The sequence below is a fragment of the Hyperolius riggenbachi genome, chromosome 12 (assembly GCF_040937935.1).
Source record: "Hyperolius riggenbachi isolate aHypRig1 chromosome 12, aHypRig1.pri, whole genome shotgun sequence".
Classification (NCBI taxonomy): Eukaryota; Metazoa; Chordata; class Amphibia; order Anura; family Hyperoliidae; genus Hyperolius; species Hyperolius riggenbachi.
Genome location: NC_090657.1, coordinates 99,495,155 through 99,513,068, shown reverse-complemented (window position 1 = coordinate 99,513,068; position 17,914 = coordinate 99,495,155).

Genomic DNA, 17,914 nt, shown 5'->3' with positions numbered 1-17,914 from the left:
ATGCTTGCCAAATCAATTTTCCTTCCGAAATTGATTGAATCATGTTACTGTACCGGACGTAATTGGTGACAAGAATGGTAGCCGATCGACAGTCCATCGTTGCACTGCATCGGACAGTGCGGATTTCATGCTAAAATCTATTACAAATCTGTGTGTGGAAATATTTAATCAGATAGATCTACCTCTAATCAGATTATCTGAGAGGGTCTAAAGCCCCATACACACACTCTACAGCGGTCTTTTATGCAGCACAATTGTCAAAAGACTTTTTTGTTGTGAAACAAGTTGAAATAACTAAAAAAAAAAGTATTTTGCTATTGTTCAAAAAGCTGATAAGACTGATTTTAGGCATTTCAACTTGTTTCACAACAAAAGTCTTTTGACAATTGTGCTGCATAAAAGATCGCTGTTGAGCGTGTGTACCGGGCTTAAAGGGAACCAGAGAGGATGCAATATACATACATGGGGCTTCCTCCAGCCCCATACGCACGGATCGCTCCCACGCCGCAGTCCTCCTCTGCCTGGAACCGCCGCCACCGGGTCCCGTCATTGCCGCGAGTCGGCAAGTCGGCCGGCGGGCGCGGCCAATTCTCCGCATCATCGGGTTCTCTCCCCATACTGATACGCATGTGGCCGCTAACTGCGCAGCCGCATGCGTACATGTATGGAGGGAGCCCCTGTGATGCGGACAATTGGCCGCGTCCGCCGGAAGTGACGGGCCCGGTACCGGCGGATCCAGGAAGCTGAGGACGGCGGCGTGGGAGCGATTCAGGCTTATGGGGCTGGAAGAAGCCCCAGGTATGTATAAAATCTTTTTCTTTTTCCACCCCCCGTTCCTCTCTGGTTCCCTTTAAAGAGAACCAGAGATGATTAAAAAAAAAGCTTTTATACATACCTGGGGCTTCCTCCAGCCCCATACGCACGGATCGCTCCCACGCCACCGTCCTCTGCTGCCTGGATCCGCCGGTACCGGGTCCCGTCATTGCAGCGAGTCGGCCGGCGGACGCGGTCGATTCTCCGCATCACACGGCGCTCCCTCTATACAAGTACGCATGAGGCTGCCTACTGCGCATCCGCATGCGTACGGGTATGGAGGGAGCCCCTGTGATGCGGACAATTGGCCGCGTCCGCCGGAAGTGACGGGCCCGGTACTGGCGGTTCCAGGAAGGGGAGGATGGCGGCGTGGGAGCGATCCAGGCTTATGGGGCTGGAAGAAGCCCCAGGTATGTATAAAAGCCTTTTTCTATTTTTACATTGTATTCCTCTCTGGTTCCCTTTAACTTTAGGCCACATCGACTAGTGTATAGCCAGCTTTAGTCTCAACTGTGTACAGATTCCAGCTGCCATCAGGAGGGTTGAGTGGAGTAAGTTAGCCAGGTGGTTTAGCTGCATTGTGTGCAGTCTTTACCAGCATTTTTTTTGCTTTTACCATTCTACATACCATAAGTGCTAAAAGTACTGGATTTTGAAATTGGCCCCGGCTTCTCTTGCCATAGACACTAGAACTGAGGTCTCAGGTCAACTCACCAGTGCAACCAAGGCTAAGCAGTCTTTCTTGGGTTTTTGTACAGTATTTATTCAGCATTGCAGAGCTTATGTCAAAGAAACAGCTGTGTATACATAGTCACAGTAATCTTGCTCGTTTAATGAGGCAGTAGAAACACTGTAGAGCAGAATTATCTGGACTGGTGCGGAGAATATTTTGGCCAGAGCAACCAGTTAGAATTGTTAGTACACAGCGGACACCTGATTGGTCGCTCTGAATAACTGTACCAGTCATTTTTGCTTATCAGCCCCATGATTTGTAAACGTGTTTTTAGAACTGGCCCATTGCTGCCACCGACCAGTGCTGAATGGGAACTATTAGCAGGCCAGATTTGGTGCACCCAAGGAACTTGGCTAATCAGCTACTGTCTCTCAATGTGTTTTTAATAATGTCCCCTCTAGGGATGATCATTGAGATGCAAATAATTCTGAGTTGATGCAAGGTTATGCACATTTTAAGTGGCTTTAAAACTGTACAATCGCAATTCCAACTTGGAGGGATTTGCTTGGTCCATTTTCAAGCTGAAATAAATTTGCATATAACCCTGTATCAACTCCACTTCTTTGCATCTCATTGACCATCCCTAGTCCCTTCCACTGTGTGCTGTGGGGGAGTGAGAGGACTGAAAATGCTTCATGTTTGTATATGCAAACTTCTTGAAACTGTCATTTTATAGGTAAAAGTTTACTCAATTGCCAGTATTGCAGGACTTTTTTTTGTTTTGTTAATTTGGTATTACGTCTGTTTTTAGATTGTGACAGTTTCATATGGTTTAACCGAAACAGCTCATTTCATGGTTTGCCAAGGATCTTGTAGGCCTGTATGGTGTGTGTGGACTGACCTCTCACCAGTAAGGTGGGCCTACCACTGCAGAGTGGCTGCTTCCCTGGCCCTTTTAGGTCATCTTTTATTCCTTGAATAAATGTATTTAAGAATTAGTAATCATGGTATATTGTTTTTCTTTTTTTTTTTATAATCTGTGGCTTGAATGGTAATCTTTTATGTCCTCCCAGTTGTTATCCTCACTATGAGGGGAACCATTGTATAGAGAGATTTGCTGAAAAGACTGGAGATTAGTGGGAAGATATGGCTGCTCCCGCACAGGCAGTAATGTCACATTTTGGCAGCGGAGGAGTTCTTGTTCCCACAGACAGCAGTGTTGCCAAATTTTGTTTTTTCTTCATCAAATGTAAAACTTGTCAATAAAAGTGAGTGTTCTTGGTTATTCTAGTTTTGTCTCATTTTAAGCACCGTTACGGGCCATGTAGGATGCCATTTGCCATATTGGCTGCACCGAGCATAAGTGCTAGCTCACAAGCCTCCAGCAGTCTATTCACAGTGGAATTATATATATTTTGTCTGGTTTCATGTGTCAGAACTATTCATGCATACTGCTTCAAAAACCACACACACTATCAAACAATGCTGCAGCCATGCTCTGCTTCTGTAGTGAGAGGTAGGCAGAGGTACCCAGAGCTTGACAGCATTGGTATCAGGACAGAATGGGGCTATGGGAAAGCTCTGAAGAAAACGCAACTGCTGCTAAGCTGTGGGGGGTGATAAGGGTGCTCTGATAATGCCTTTGGTGCATAGGTTGGGATGGAGTCAATTTTATTAAAGGGAATCTAAAGTGAATATAAATTGATGAGATTAATTGTATTTGTAGTACAGCTAAGAAACAGAACATTAGTAGCACAGATGAGTCTAATATTGTGTTAAAAAGAACCCGAGGTGGGATTTAATTATATTAGTGGGGCACAGAGGCTGGTTGTGCACACTATCACCAGCCTCTGTTGCCCTATGGTGTGCCCCCAGGACCCCCTGCGATCTGCTGTCCCCTCCGCCTTGCTAGCGACACGCAGCGTGTCGCCAGCACAATGTTTACCTATGTGGTGTCTGTCAGCGCCGCTCCCCCGCCTTCTCTGTATCGGCGCTACCCGCCCGCGTCCCTTCCCTCCAATCAGCGGGAGGGAAGGGATGCAGGCGGGTAGCGCCGATACAGAGGAGGCGGGGGAGTGGCGCTAACAAACATTGTGCTGGCGACATGCTGCGTGTCACTAGCATGGTGGAGGGGACAGCAGATCACAGGGGGGTCCTGGGGGCACACCATAGGGCAACAGAGGCTGGTGATAGTGTGCACAACCAGACTCTGTGCCCCACTAATATAATTAAATCCCACCTCGGGTTCTCTTTAAGAAACTTCAGTTGTTATCTATGCAAAAGAGCTTCTCTGACTAATTTAGTCAGAGAGCAGTGCTCTTTTCTGAAGCACGTCTCTCAATGTTTCTTCTTTTTTTAAGGTTTTACTGCAGTAAAGTTCAAAGGGTCATTAGCTCTGCTCTGTTTCATAGTTTAAAATAGTGTAGTTTGTAAACTGCAAATATTAGCAAATGATGAAAAGTTATACAAAAAGCTACTGTATATACCTGGAAATAAGAGACATTTTTCTTTGCTACTAATGTTCTCTGAATTATCTGAACTACACATATAATTTATTATATCAAGTTTTTTTTTTTTTTTTTACACTTCAGTGTAACTTTAAGAGCATCGCCTACCACCCCTATTGATGCTACAGTATAATCTTGTTATAATAAACTCTGGTATAGTAAACTATCTCTCCAGGTTCTGGCCAACCTTCATTATAAGTCTATGGGAGCTACGCCTGGTATAGTAGACTCCTGATATTATAAAACATCTGTTATAGTAAACATGGTTTTTGGCCACTATATGATGCTGACTTTGGATATAGTAAACAGTGCATGCGTCATATGCCAGTGTGAAGTTCATGGTCTGCTGCTCTCCTCAGGCTGGTTGCAGGTGAGTTGATGCCTGGTAACATTTGTAAGACGAGAAGAATGTCACCAGCGCTGGATATACAGTACTGTACAAATAAGCAGCCTGGGGAAAATGAGGAATAATGTAAATATGCAGCGGCACTACTACTTTGCAATCACTGACAAAAGTATTGTCACTATACTCCTGCGAGATTGTACACACTCCCTCGTATCTCTTCCCTTATCAGCGATGATGCTCCTGGTAGCGTGTGGAGTGTAGTACAGGCTACTTCCACTTGTAGTGATGTCAGAATGGGCTTACTTGCTGAAAAACTGAGCGTTGAAAGAAGAGTACTAAGTCCAGCCAGCAGAGGCATTGGAGCCACTTGCATTATGCTGGGTACACACTCTGCGATTTCCCGCTCGATCCGCAAACTCGATCGATTGATTTTTTCCGACATGTTCGATTGGGTTTCGATTGATACAGCTGTCAATTTTACATACTTAAAGAAAACCTGTAACATCAAAAAGTACTCGCCTCGGGAGGGGGAAGCCTCAGGGTCCCAGTGAGGCTTCCCACGCTGTCCTCCGTCCCTCGGGGGTCTCTTTAACATGCAAAAGCGACGACTGTATCGATCGAACATGTTGGAAATAATCGATCAATCGCGTGAACCGACCAGGAAATTGCAACGTGTTTACCTAGCATTGCAGATGCGAGGGGCATATCATGATTTGCTGCATTTTAAAGAGAAGCTTCATGATTGGCTGAAGTGTAAGCAGAAAGGTTTTGCAGGACATGTGCTGCAAGTCCCACCCGCGGAAGTATGAGAGACACTGATGGGAAACTACTGGCTGCATCTATTCAGTGACCATTGCAATTTGCTGAGCCTGGATACTGTACTAGAGATTTGATAAGCCTGGCTATGTGAACCTTAAGTCAGAAAAAAAATGAGTTTTTTACTCACCTGGGGCTTCTACCAGCCCCCTGCAGCAGTCCTGTGCCCTCGCAGCCACTCACTAATCCTCTGGTCCCCCGCTACCAGCTAGTTTCGTTTTTGCCGATAGACCCGTCAGGACTGTACAAAAATACGCGCTTGTGCATTACGAACGCATATATATGCGGCAACACTTATTTTTATACGCGTTGCGGCCTGCAATAGCGCTAATTACAGTCGGGAATGCTGAAAAAGCTACGCGTGGCCAGTCCTGTCGGCAAAAACGAAACTAGCTGGCAGCAGGGAACCAGAGGATTAGTCACAGTGCAGGGGGCTTGTAGAAGCCCCAGGTGAGTAAAACTTTTTTTTTTCTTGTTTAAGTGTCCCTTTAACCTTGTGCTCCACCAAATGTGCAAGTGCTTGGACTGTAACTCCAGTGGGAGGACAGAGATGTTTCTTTGCAGCAGAGAATAAAGCAGAGTATGCTGGGCAATTTCTAGGACACTTTCTGATATAGAAACCAATTTTCCTGGTGCCTTTTTGTTTACTATAACAAGATTATACTGTATTCTTATTTACATTGATACAGTTTGGAAACAGACCAGTTGCACCATTTGATTAGTTCATTTTAAAGCAACATCTATTTGTTCACCATTCCTGTAACAGCATCAACTGAGAATTGTTAGCATCTTACTGACCAACCCTATAAATCTGGCAGGAGACAGCTGCCTGGAAGTAGGGTGAAGGTATGGTCTATGTAAAATATTGTCAGGGATTATAAAAAGTTGGAGGGGTAGTGCTTAAAGGAAACCTAATGTGTGAAGAAGATATAGAGACTAATACATTTATTTCCTTTTAAACAATGCAAGTTGCCTGGCTGTCCTGCAAATCCTCTGCATCCAGTGGTTAGCCAGAGATTTTGAATATGCATACAGATCATGGGCTTTGATTGAAGTCTGACTGGATTTGCCACATGCTTGTTTCAGGTATGTGTACTGATGCCAGAAAGACTACTAGGCAACAGGTTTTGTATTTTATATGTGAGCTTACCTATGCAAACTTCACACAAAGAATAAAAAAAAAAACTAAGCAATATGTATGTAGCTAGTATTTATGACTTCTTCCTCCTTTACCATCTCCGTAAAATGTATGTTAAAGTGGACCCAAATTAAAAATACAAGATTTCAGGAATAAAATCTATTTCCTAAATTATAATAATAAATATCAGCCTTTTTTCAATTGCATGATGACAAATATAAAATATTTTACATTTATTGGAGGAACCCCTCCCTTCCTTTCATATTGCCAGACAAAACACATATAAACCCTACAGGAGAGGACTATTTAAAACTTAACTTTTAATAAGACTGTTCTAAAAGGGATCCAATTTGCTAAATGAATTAGATGCGATAAATGGGTAGGAGATATAAGTCTCGGTCATAAAGGACCACCCTCCACTTCCCCACTAGTAATCTATAACCCCCACACACAACTCGACATGTTTCATTTCCTCAACGGGAAATTTCGTCAGGAGTGATCAGTGCTCAGTGTAAGAGTGCCATAGTGCTAAAAATATAATTAAATTATATACATCACATAGCTAATACAAATCTAGCAAAGTAACAAAGTATCGGCCGCAATCCTGCAGCCTGCTAAGGAACTGCCATTCACATTGCCTTTTTATAGTGGACTATGAACCCCCAGAGGATTCTGGGTAGGGCGGGTATAGTCACCGCCTCTTGTGATATTGTATCACTTAATTTGATTGGTCCCTATAAGAATCCATCAGAATCCCTAGCCAATCCAGGATGTGTCCATTGGAGGCAATACAAATAAAAGAGAGATGCTGGAGTGCTTGTACACTGTCCGCTATGGATGTCACCCTCCTCCGTATAACGTCCCATCCACTGTTATCTTTAAAATGTTACACATCTGATCGGAAAGAGTGGAAAACACCCTTTCCGTATTTGCTGCCCTTTCATTGGTGGACTGAGTATCCGGGAGGGGCGTGGTCAGAGTCATCATGTGTGCCTGGTCGGCAGGCTCTCAACCAATAGACAGCCCTCTACCTTTCGCATGCCCGTAGGATAGCAATGCCGGGAGGGGCGTGGCCAGGTCTGTCATATTCAATGCTGGCAAACCGGCCCCCATCCAATAAGTTGCCGTCTCGGCTATGCACTCCCCTCGCATAACAATTAGTGACGTCGGGGAGTGGGAGTGGCCCAGTCCCCCGAACGTCAACACCTCTCCACGCGTCCGGGAGTTTATAAACATTGTTGTCCCGGCAACGCTGCCACAACATGCGAGGTGCACAGTGATCCAAACCTCGCTATATACAGCTATGGCAGCTTAAACATGTAAAAGGTGCGGCGAGATGGTTGCATAGTAGGTAGATCAAAAGCCGGCGAAACCCCTCCACCCTATGAGGGGATGCATTAAAGCCAAAGGGTATCAAAGTGGATGGTTCCTATAAAGACATAGAGCCATCAAATCAAAAGGGCACAAATGAACTATAGATGTTAAACACCCCTCACAAATAAATCATTCATTCTTTAAATGGAACGTATATAATTGGTACAAAGAAACCAATATACTTTAGATACAGGCAGTGAGCCATATTAACCCACTGAAAGACTGCATACAGGTGTAAATAAGGGGGAGTTTAGGAGGAAGGGGGGGGGGGGTTATCTACCCTTTAGGATTGCGACCATTCAGGTAACAGGTAAGTATTCTACTAGTTGTAGACATAAGGCAAATGCTTGCAGTTAACCCTTATTTAGGGGCCACAGGTTATTTTTTCACACAAAGGGGGAAAAAGTAAAGCCCTCATTTAAACCATATGGACTCAAAGTACCCAGCCTATAGATCCAGCGGGCCTCAAGCTGCCGCAATTTTTGATCCAGGTTGCCCCCTCTGGGACCCATCTTCCATCTTTGTATAACCCAGAATCTTAAACATGTGGGATCACCACCATGTTTCTCTTGACAATGTCTGGCAATTGGGGTTCTACGTTTGTGATTCACGTCCCCCAGATGTTCTAGAAATCTCTCCTTCACGGCTCTTGTGGTCTCTCCTACGTATATCAATGGACACGGACATTGAATGGCGTACACAACTCCCTCAGTCGCAATTGAAGAAGTCCCATAGCTCAAAGAGTCTATTGTCCCTGGGTGCTCTAAAGCTATTACATCTGAGGACATTGGCACAGGCCTTGCATTTTCCACATTTATGCATGCCCTTTAAAGGTGTACCCAGCCATGTCTTTTTACAGTCCCCAGGGGCACCTTTTCTCATTGGGAGGAATGAATGTGTCAGACTGTCTCCCAAATTTTTCCCCCTCCTATAAGTAATCAAGGGGGCTCGTGGTAGATACTCTTTTAACTGTGGGTCCAGCTTTAAAATAGACCAATGTCTTCCTAATATCCGGCAGTCGAGAGAAGTGATCTTTTGGTCCCTAGAACTAGTAGTTCACAGAAGGAAAGTGGTAAAGCCAGACTGATTAGCACGTTTTCCAGTCAGTCCAATAATGTTAAACGGATATTAGGAAGACATTGGTCTATTTTAAAGCTGGACCCACAGTTAAAAGAGTATCTACCACGAGCCCCCTTGATTACTTATAGGAGGGGGAAAAATTTGGGAGACAGTCTGACACATTCATTCCTCCCAATGAGAAAAGGTGCCCCTGGGGACTGTAAAAAGACATGGCTGGGTACACCTTTAAAGGGCATGCATAAATGTGGAAAATGCAAGGCCTGTGCCAATGTCCTCAGATGTAATAGCTTTAGAGCACCCAGGGACAATAGACTCTTTGAGCTATGGGACTTCTTCAATTGCGACTCTGAGGGAGTTGTGTACGCCATTCAATGTCCGTGTCCATTGATATACGTAGGAGAGACCACAAGAGCCGTGAAGGAGAGATTTCTAGAACATCTGGGGGACGTGAATCACAAACGTAGAACCCCAATTGCCAGACATTGTCAAGAGAAACATGGTGGTGATCCCACATGTTTAAGATTCTGGGTTATACAAAGATGGAAGATGGGTCCCAGAGGGGGCAACCTGGATCAAAAATTGCGGCAGCTTGAGGCCCGCTGGATCTATAGGCTGGGTACTTTGAGTCCATATGGTTTAAATGAGGGCTTTACTTTTTCCCCCTTTGTGTGAAAAAATAACCTGTGGCCCCTAAATAAGGGTTAACTGCAAGCATTTGCCTTATGTCTACAACTAGTAGAATACTTACCTGTTACCTGAATGGTCGCAATCCTAAAGGGTAGATAACCCCCCCCCCCCCTTCCTCCTAAACTCCCCCTTATTTACACCTGTATGCAGTCTTTCAGTGGGTTAATATGGCTCACTGCCTGTATCTAAAGTATATTGGTTTCTTTGTACCAATTATATACGTTCCATTTAAAGAATGAATGATTTATTTGTGAGGGGTGTTTAACATCTATAGTTCATTTGTGCCCTTTTGATTTGATGGCTCTATGTCTTTATAGGAACCATCCACTTTGATACCCTTTGGCTTTAATGCATCCCCTCATAGGGTGGAGGGGTTTCGCCGGCTTTTGATCTACCTACTATGCAACCATCTCGCCGCACCTTTTACATGTTTAAGCTGCCATAGCTGTATATAGCGAGGTTTGGATCACTGTGCACCTCGCATGTTGTGGCAGCGTTGCCGGGACAACAATGTTTATAAACTCCCGGACGCGTGGAGAGGTGTTGACGTTCGGGGGACTGGGCCACTCCCACTCCCCGACGTCACTAATTGTTATGCGAGGGGAGTGCATAGCCGAGACGGCAACTTATTGGATGGGGGCCGGTTTGCCAGCATTGAATATGACAGACCTGGCCACGCCCCTCCCGGCATTGCTATCCTACGGGCATGCGAAAGGTAGAGGGCTGTCTATTGGTTGAGAGCCTGCCGACCAGGCACACATGATGACTCTGACCACGCCCCTCCCGGATACTCAGTCCACCAATGAAAGGGCAGCAAATACGGAAAGGGTGTTTTCCACTCTTTCCGATCAGATGTGTAACATTTTAAAGATAACAGTGGATGGGACGTTATACGGAGGAGGGTGACATCCATAGCGGACAGTGTACAAGCACTCCAGCATCTCTCTTTTATTTGTATTGCCTCCAATGGACACATCCTGGATTGGCTAGGGATTCTGATGGATTCTTATAGGGACCAATCAAATTAAGTGATACAATATCACAAGAGGCGGTGACTATACCCGCCCTACCCAGAATCCTCTGGGGGTTCATAGTCCACTATAAAAAGGCAATGTGAATGGCAGTTCCTTAGCAGGCTGCAGGATTGCGGCCGATACTTTGTTACTTTGCTAGATTTGTATTAGCTATGTGATGTATATAATGTAATTATATTTTTAGCACTATGGCACTCTTACACTGAGCACTGATCACTCCTGACGAAATTTCCCGTTGAGGAAATGAAACATGTTGAGTTGTGTGTGGGGGTTATAGATTACTAGTGGGGAAGTGGAGGGTGGTCCTTTATGACCGAGACTTATATCTCCTACCCATTTATCGCATCTAATTCATTTAGCAAATTGGATCCCTTTTAGAACAGTCTTATTAAAAGTTAAGTTTTAAATAGTCCTCTCCTGTAGGGTTTATATGTGTTTTGTATATTTAATGAAGTGTGTTGTTTCATATTTCATATTGCCAGGACAGAATCCGGCAAAATGCTGGAGTAGGTGGTGTCCGGCAAAGGAAGAATTGCTAATGGCTGCCACCTGTATAACCCTAGTTATGCAAAGAGAAAGGTGAAAAGCATGCACTGAAATGCTCATAGGCTTGAAGGAGTTTTTATTTATCTTTGTATGTGTCAGAGTGGTGCAACTAAATATTTTGAATAAAAAAAAAAAGTTTGGTTTGGGTCCGCATTAACCACTTGCCGACCAAGTGGTTTCCTATTGATCTGTGCTGGGTGGGCTCTTCAGCCCCCAGCACAGATAGTATTGCAGGCAGGGCGATCAGACTTCCCCCCCCCCCTTTTTTCCCCACTAGGGGGATGTCCTGCTGGGGGGTCTGATCACTGCCGCTCTGCTGTGCCTTGTGGGGGGGGGGGGCTCCTCAAAGCCCCCCTCTGCAGCGCTATCCCTCTCCTTCCCTCCCTGGCTCTGTAGGCGGTACAGGACGGGGATACGTCCTGTACCGCCTCTGATAGGCTTCAGCCTATCAGACAGCGGCAATCCCCGGCCTATCAGAGGCCGGGGATCGCTGATCTCCTTTAAGGCACTGCTGCAGCGCCGTGCAGTGTAAACACTGGGGATTTCTTCCACGCGTGTTTACATTTCGCCTGCGAGCCGCGATCGGAGGCTCGCAGGCAGTTCACGGAGACACCCTCGAGCGGCCGTTTCCATGGAAACCCACAGACAACCAGTTTATGCCAATTGGGGTTAGCTGGTCGTCAAGAGGTTAACAATTGCCCAGCAAGCTCACAGTGCACCAGAATGTCTAGGAATGTGCAAGAGGCAAAAAAAAAAAATCTTGCTAAAAGCTATGCAAAACAGAACATGGCCTTCTTAAAAGAGAAGATATTTGTGATTATTCAGGTTGGAGTGTGTTCCTGAAGTATCCCACAATGCACCACTGCCAAATACTTAAATTATCCTTTTCTGTCCCTGTAAGTTAAAAACACCTCCAGAACTGCTGGAATGTAATTATGTGTCAGGTTGTTAATTATAGTCACAATAATCTAACATACACTGTTTTGGACTGGTTGATCCTCATCCGTGCATGGCATGGGTTAATGTGGCTCTATGGAGTAGGACTTGAAACACCCAGTTACTGATCTCCCAGCAAGCTCAGAGGCAGACAGCTGAGCTCTGCTGCAGCCATGTCACCACTCTGGGCACTCCATGAACCAGCAGGGAACCCACGGTGGCATCAGGACCCTGCTTTTTCCACTGCCAAGAGGGGGGGGGGGGTTTGTATCAACGCAGTTGCACTGGTTTTCTGTGACCCCTCAGAAACATTGAACATGTTCCCCAAACATTTGAGCCCTCTATTATCCCATCTGGCAAAAGTTTTCCTTTGAATGCTAGGAGGGTCATTGGGGTTACATGAAAATGTTCATTCAGGAAAAATGCTAACAAAACTTAATAGAAGCTAGGCCTAAAAGGAAATAAATACGGCAGCATCACAGCACCACTTGTCTGGCCGCATACCAAATGTGTATTGCAATCTCACCTGCACTGACTCCCAGTCTCCTCCACTCTCTCCCTGAGCACCACCATGTCACCCATGCATGGGGAGCACAGTGGAGGAGACTGGAACTCTTGACAGGTGAAGATTTACAATGCGCAGACACTGCGTGAAAACCTTTACATTGGAAGGAGGAGGTCTGAGATTGCATACCATTACCGTTACACAATGAATGGAACATGTAGAACTGAGAGTTTCCAGCTTACTCAATCTATATGTTTGACTGATTTTGTACCAAAATTGGTTGAATTATTGATCAGGCGTGCTTGTTACGGCACTGATTTTTATCCAATTCAATAAAATTTAATCTAACTGATTTGGGCTGCAAAATCGATAGATGCATGGCCACCTGTAGAGAAGTAAAGTTAATAAAATCAGGTTTGCTGTGACTTGAACATTAATCCGATGTCCAATTGCTGATGAAAGGAGAAACCCACGCAGTTGCCCCGACAAATCACTTGAATTGTTGTCCTTTGGATAAAAGCATGGAGGTGGTGCACTATGTAATTTTAGTAGAACACAAAAGTTTAGCAATTACAGGAACCAGTGTACTTAAACAAAAAATCCAGGCACAAAAAGCTAAAAGTTGACTAGTGCGCAGCAAGAGCGCTTTTAAAAGCGCTTGGAGTGATGTGATTTCCCCCCCCCCCCCCCCAATGCAAACACGGCTCCTGCAGCATTTCTGAAGCGATTCAGTCTCAATGTTAAGTATAGGAAGGTGGAAAATCACTCTGAAAAGTACTATCAGAGCGATTTTCCTAGCGTTTGTTACAAAACAAAGCAATTGTACCGTACTAAAAAAAAAAAAAAAAATACACAAACTCCAAAAATCGTCAGGTATAAATAGAAAATCGCTAGGTACATGCCTAGATTTGCATTGAAAAATCACTTCAAAAAGTGCTGAGCGTTTGCAATGACGTTAGGGTTTTTTGGTGTATACTGGCCATATCTCCATCCAATCCAGACCTCTTACCCACCGAGATCGCTCTGGTCCTACATAACTTTGTAATCCGTGTGGTTTTGAACCATCTTTTCAGAGCTTACACGAGACCACTTACTGATGTTAAGCGCTCTGAGCCTAAATTAAAACATCCAAAATTAATAAAATACACACTGCACATGCTTACACCAATTTTATTTTCAAGACACTTGATCTATTACTAGACAAGTGATGTGGAGTTCAAAGAATAAAACATGTTTACTATATCAGGAATTACTCCCATATCCATACAATGGGGCTTGGCCAAGACCTGGACATTTAAAGGATATCTGAAGTTACATGATGAAATTGACATGGGTATGTACAGTGCCAAGCACACATCACTATGCTGTGTTCCTTTTTTTTCTTTCTCTTTGTGAAAGAGTTAAATATCAGGTATGGAAGTGGCTAACTCAGGCAGGAAGTTACTACAGTGTAACCTTCACTGATAAGAAATTCCAACTATAAAACCCTTTCCTAGCAGAAAATGGCTTTTGAGAGCAAGAAAGAGGTAAAAAGGGGAATTTATCTGAGAGGGTCACACTATAGTCATTTCCCGTCTGAGGGCCCGTTCAGACTGCACACGTTTCCAGCCGTTTTGGAAACGCATGCGGGGGGCCGACGCGCAGGACATCAGACAGTGCATAGAGTGCACTGTCTGATGTTCACACTGCATGCGTTCCGGACCTGTGCGGTCTGGGAAGGCATGCTGCACGCAGATTTTACAAAAACGCGCAGCTATCCCATTCACTTTAAGTGATAGGATCAGCAACGCATACGAACGCGGATGGCGTGCGTTCGTACGCGTTGCGTTCTGCATGCGTGGCCGTACGCGTTTTGCAGTCTGAACGGGCCCTTAGTCAGCCACTTACCTGATATTTAACTCTTGGAGGCAGAGAAAGAAAAAAAAAAAAAAAGGAACATATGATAGTTTTGTGTTCTGGGCACTGTACATACACAGGTCTATCTCATGTCATAGGTCACTTCGGATATCCTTTAAGGTGGACATACATCTGGCAGCATAATTATTGAATCAGATGAAACCGTGCCACCAAGCACATGCATGATTGACGATGCAACCAATTTTGGGCTGAAACTGGTCGCGTGTATCAGACACGCTACAAGATATTAGGCCATCGTGGTCGATTGGGTGCACGGTGGTAACAGCAAGCAATATTGGGATAAGCGGAGAAACCCTCCACCCCGCTGTTGCTGTCAAATGTTCCCTACCCCCAGTGCACTACACTTTACCTGTCTGTGTCCACTGCTGGCTCCATCCATACATGCACCCTATGTGGTTGCCAGCGTGCTCACATCACTGTGGCAACCAGGTGAGGCGCGTGTATATGGATGGAGCCCAGAGCCAGCAGTTGACATGGACAGGTGAAGTATAGTGCACTGGGCAAGTGCATTTCACATTGGGGGGCCAGCTTCAAAAGGCAGATTCCTGAGCGATTTCAGCATGAAATCAATCATGCATCGGCCTGCAGTATATGGGCAGCTGACAGATCTCTCTGTCTCTAATAAAAATTTGATCAGAGAGAGATTTGTTTCTTTGTCAAATCTGCCCATCATCGCTAGGTACATGTCTACCTTTTGTTCACTAGATCAGAGTTTCAGACATTTGAGAATATACTGTACAATGGGAGTATGTGTAGTCTTACAGAAAAAAACAAGTAGTGTGTGCAATCCCATGTATTTCTATACAGAACAGATTGCAGATAACAAGTCGTTACTATAGATAGGCATATTCAATATGAATAGACAGCTTAATGTAATTCCCAATCTATATGATTTCAGGGATATTGATCAGGGAACCTATTCACAATATAGTGTCTTCAGATTTGTAGCAAAAGCTGAAAGTCAAAGCAAATCTGAACTGAAAAATAAACTGTTAGATATCACTGTAGAGGAAAGCTTGTGGATGCTCCAGCGACTTCCCAGATCCTCATCGATGTTTCTGCTGCTCACCCAGGACCGTTTTCATCTTTGTGGCTGCTCTTCTTAATACCAGCATGGCTGCACTGTGCAGGCACTAGTAAGGTTTGCACCTGTGCAGTAGCCGCTTGTGTACAGAGGAAACCGCTGTGCAGGAGCAGCTGTATTTACTGTGCAGGCCACACCTTATGCCTGTGCAGTGCAGCCAAGATTGCTCAAGACCAGTCTTATCCCCGGAACGACGGACTGTACACACGCCCGATTTGGTGTGCGGACAACTGAACGACGGGACTTTCAAACACCCCGTCGTTCGGAAAAATCTGACGTGTGTATGGGCCTTTACATGGAGCATCTGACAGGAACAACTATCCTTTTCTTATTAACCCTCTGGGTGATATAATTATATCGCCCAGTAGGTGGTGCAGCACTATTTTTTTTTTACATTTTTTAAATCATGTAGCGAGCCCACGGCTCGCTACATGATAGCCGCAGCGCAGCAGCATCCCCCCACCCACTCCGATCGCCTTCGGCGATCAGAGTAAGCAGGAAACTCCTGCTGGGCTTCCCCGGTCGCCATGGCGACGGGGCGGGATGACGTCACCGACGTTGTGACGTCAGAGGGAGTCCCGATCCACCCCTCAGCGCTGCCTGGCTCTGATTGGCCAGGCTGCACGAGGGGTCGGGGAGGGGGGGGGGGGGGCTGCACGGCGGGTAGCGCGGCGATCGGAAGTTACACACAGCTAGCAAAGTGCTAGCTGCGTGTAACAAAAAAAAAAAAAAAAAATTATGCAAATTGGCACCACCAGGGCCTGAGAAATCCTCCTGCGCGGTATATCCCAAGCTGAGCGCTCAGGAGATTAAAGCACACCTAAAGTGAGAGGGATATGGAGGCTGACACATTAATTTCCTTTTAAACAATGCAGACTTCCTGGGTGTCCTGCTGATCCTCTGCTTCTAATACTTTTACCCCTTGACCCTGAACAAGCACATAGATCAGATGTTTGACTGGATAAGCTGCAGGCTTGTTTCAGGTGCGATTCAGAAACTGCTGATGCACAACGGATCAGCATGACTGCAAGGCAACCGGTATTTGAAAATGAGGCAACCTCCACATCTCCCTTACGTGATTCAAGAGAGATGAAACAGCACCTCAGCAATCCTCTGGGTATGCTTGAACCAACCTCTTGTACCAACAGGGTGAAGATAATGATCCGCTCCACATCCAAGTACAAATCAGCTTTATTGAAGATCCAGAAAACGCTGTGTAGCAGCTACAGCCCACTGTTTCGGTTACATGCCCTTCATCATCACAATGAGTAGCTTGTAAAAAGGCATGTAACCCGAAACAGCGGGCTGTAGCTGCTACACAGCATTTTATGGATCTTCAATAAAGCTGATTTATACTTGGATGTGGTGCGGTCCATATCTCCCTTACTTCAAGTGTTGTTTCAAGTACGCTTTAACCAATGTCGGTAGTGTTCACAGATGTACTGCCCCTGGGGGTACTTACCTCGGGAGGCGGAAGCCTCAGGATCCTCCTCACTCTCTGGAATCCAGCACTGGCAGGCCCCGAACACCATGTGCAGCAATATTTACAATCTGCAATCCAGCGCAGCATCAGCTTACCAACCAGGCTCAGATGGAAATAGCCAAACCCGATCGGATTATAGAAAACTGATAATGCGCAGATGGTAAATATTGCCGTGCTCAGCTTGTCAGGGAATCGAGGGGGCCAGCACTGGATCCCTGAGGCTTCCACTTCCCAAGGCAAGTACCCTATAGGGGCACTTTTTCTTGCAGAGAGTAGTTATTGCGTAGTCTTATAACTGAGTGCACCAAAATGTATGGAATTGTGAGCTTACAGGATCCTTTTAGGCAGGGAGCACACTTCGTAGATCAAGTGCATTTAGCTGCTTAGCGGAAATGTATACAAATCCACATAAAATGTTAGTCTAGCCCCTACCCCCGAAAAAAAAATTGCATTGCTGTGTGATTTGCAATGTGATTTTATGTTATTGAAAAAAAAAAAAAAAAAAAAAAAAAAAATCACACAGCTAGTTCTTTCTTCCTGCATACTATATGCAAAATTGTATGCATTTTCCCTGTGCGCAAAATCTGCATTCAAGTGTGACCTAGCCCATTCATTAGCATAAGTTCTCTGTTGAAATCAGTTTTTCTGTGCAGAAAACTCATACAAACGCCAACAAGTGTGACCCCTGCCTGAGGGTACTTTCACACTATACCTGTTACGATGCTATTTTTCAGCATGCGCACTGCAACAGTGAAAAAAAAAAAAAAGTCATATTGCATGTGACCCCTACAGTCCATAGGCTGCTTGTACTGCAACCATTACCACACATGTTGCCCGCTAGCGCACAGTATAAGTGGAAGTGCCACTGGAATGTAACTTGTCTGTTGCAACAGATGTAGCGTGAAAAGAGCCTAAGGCCACATACACACATCAGACCATAGTCTTTGGAAAATGAAAGATCACAGACCAATCTTA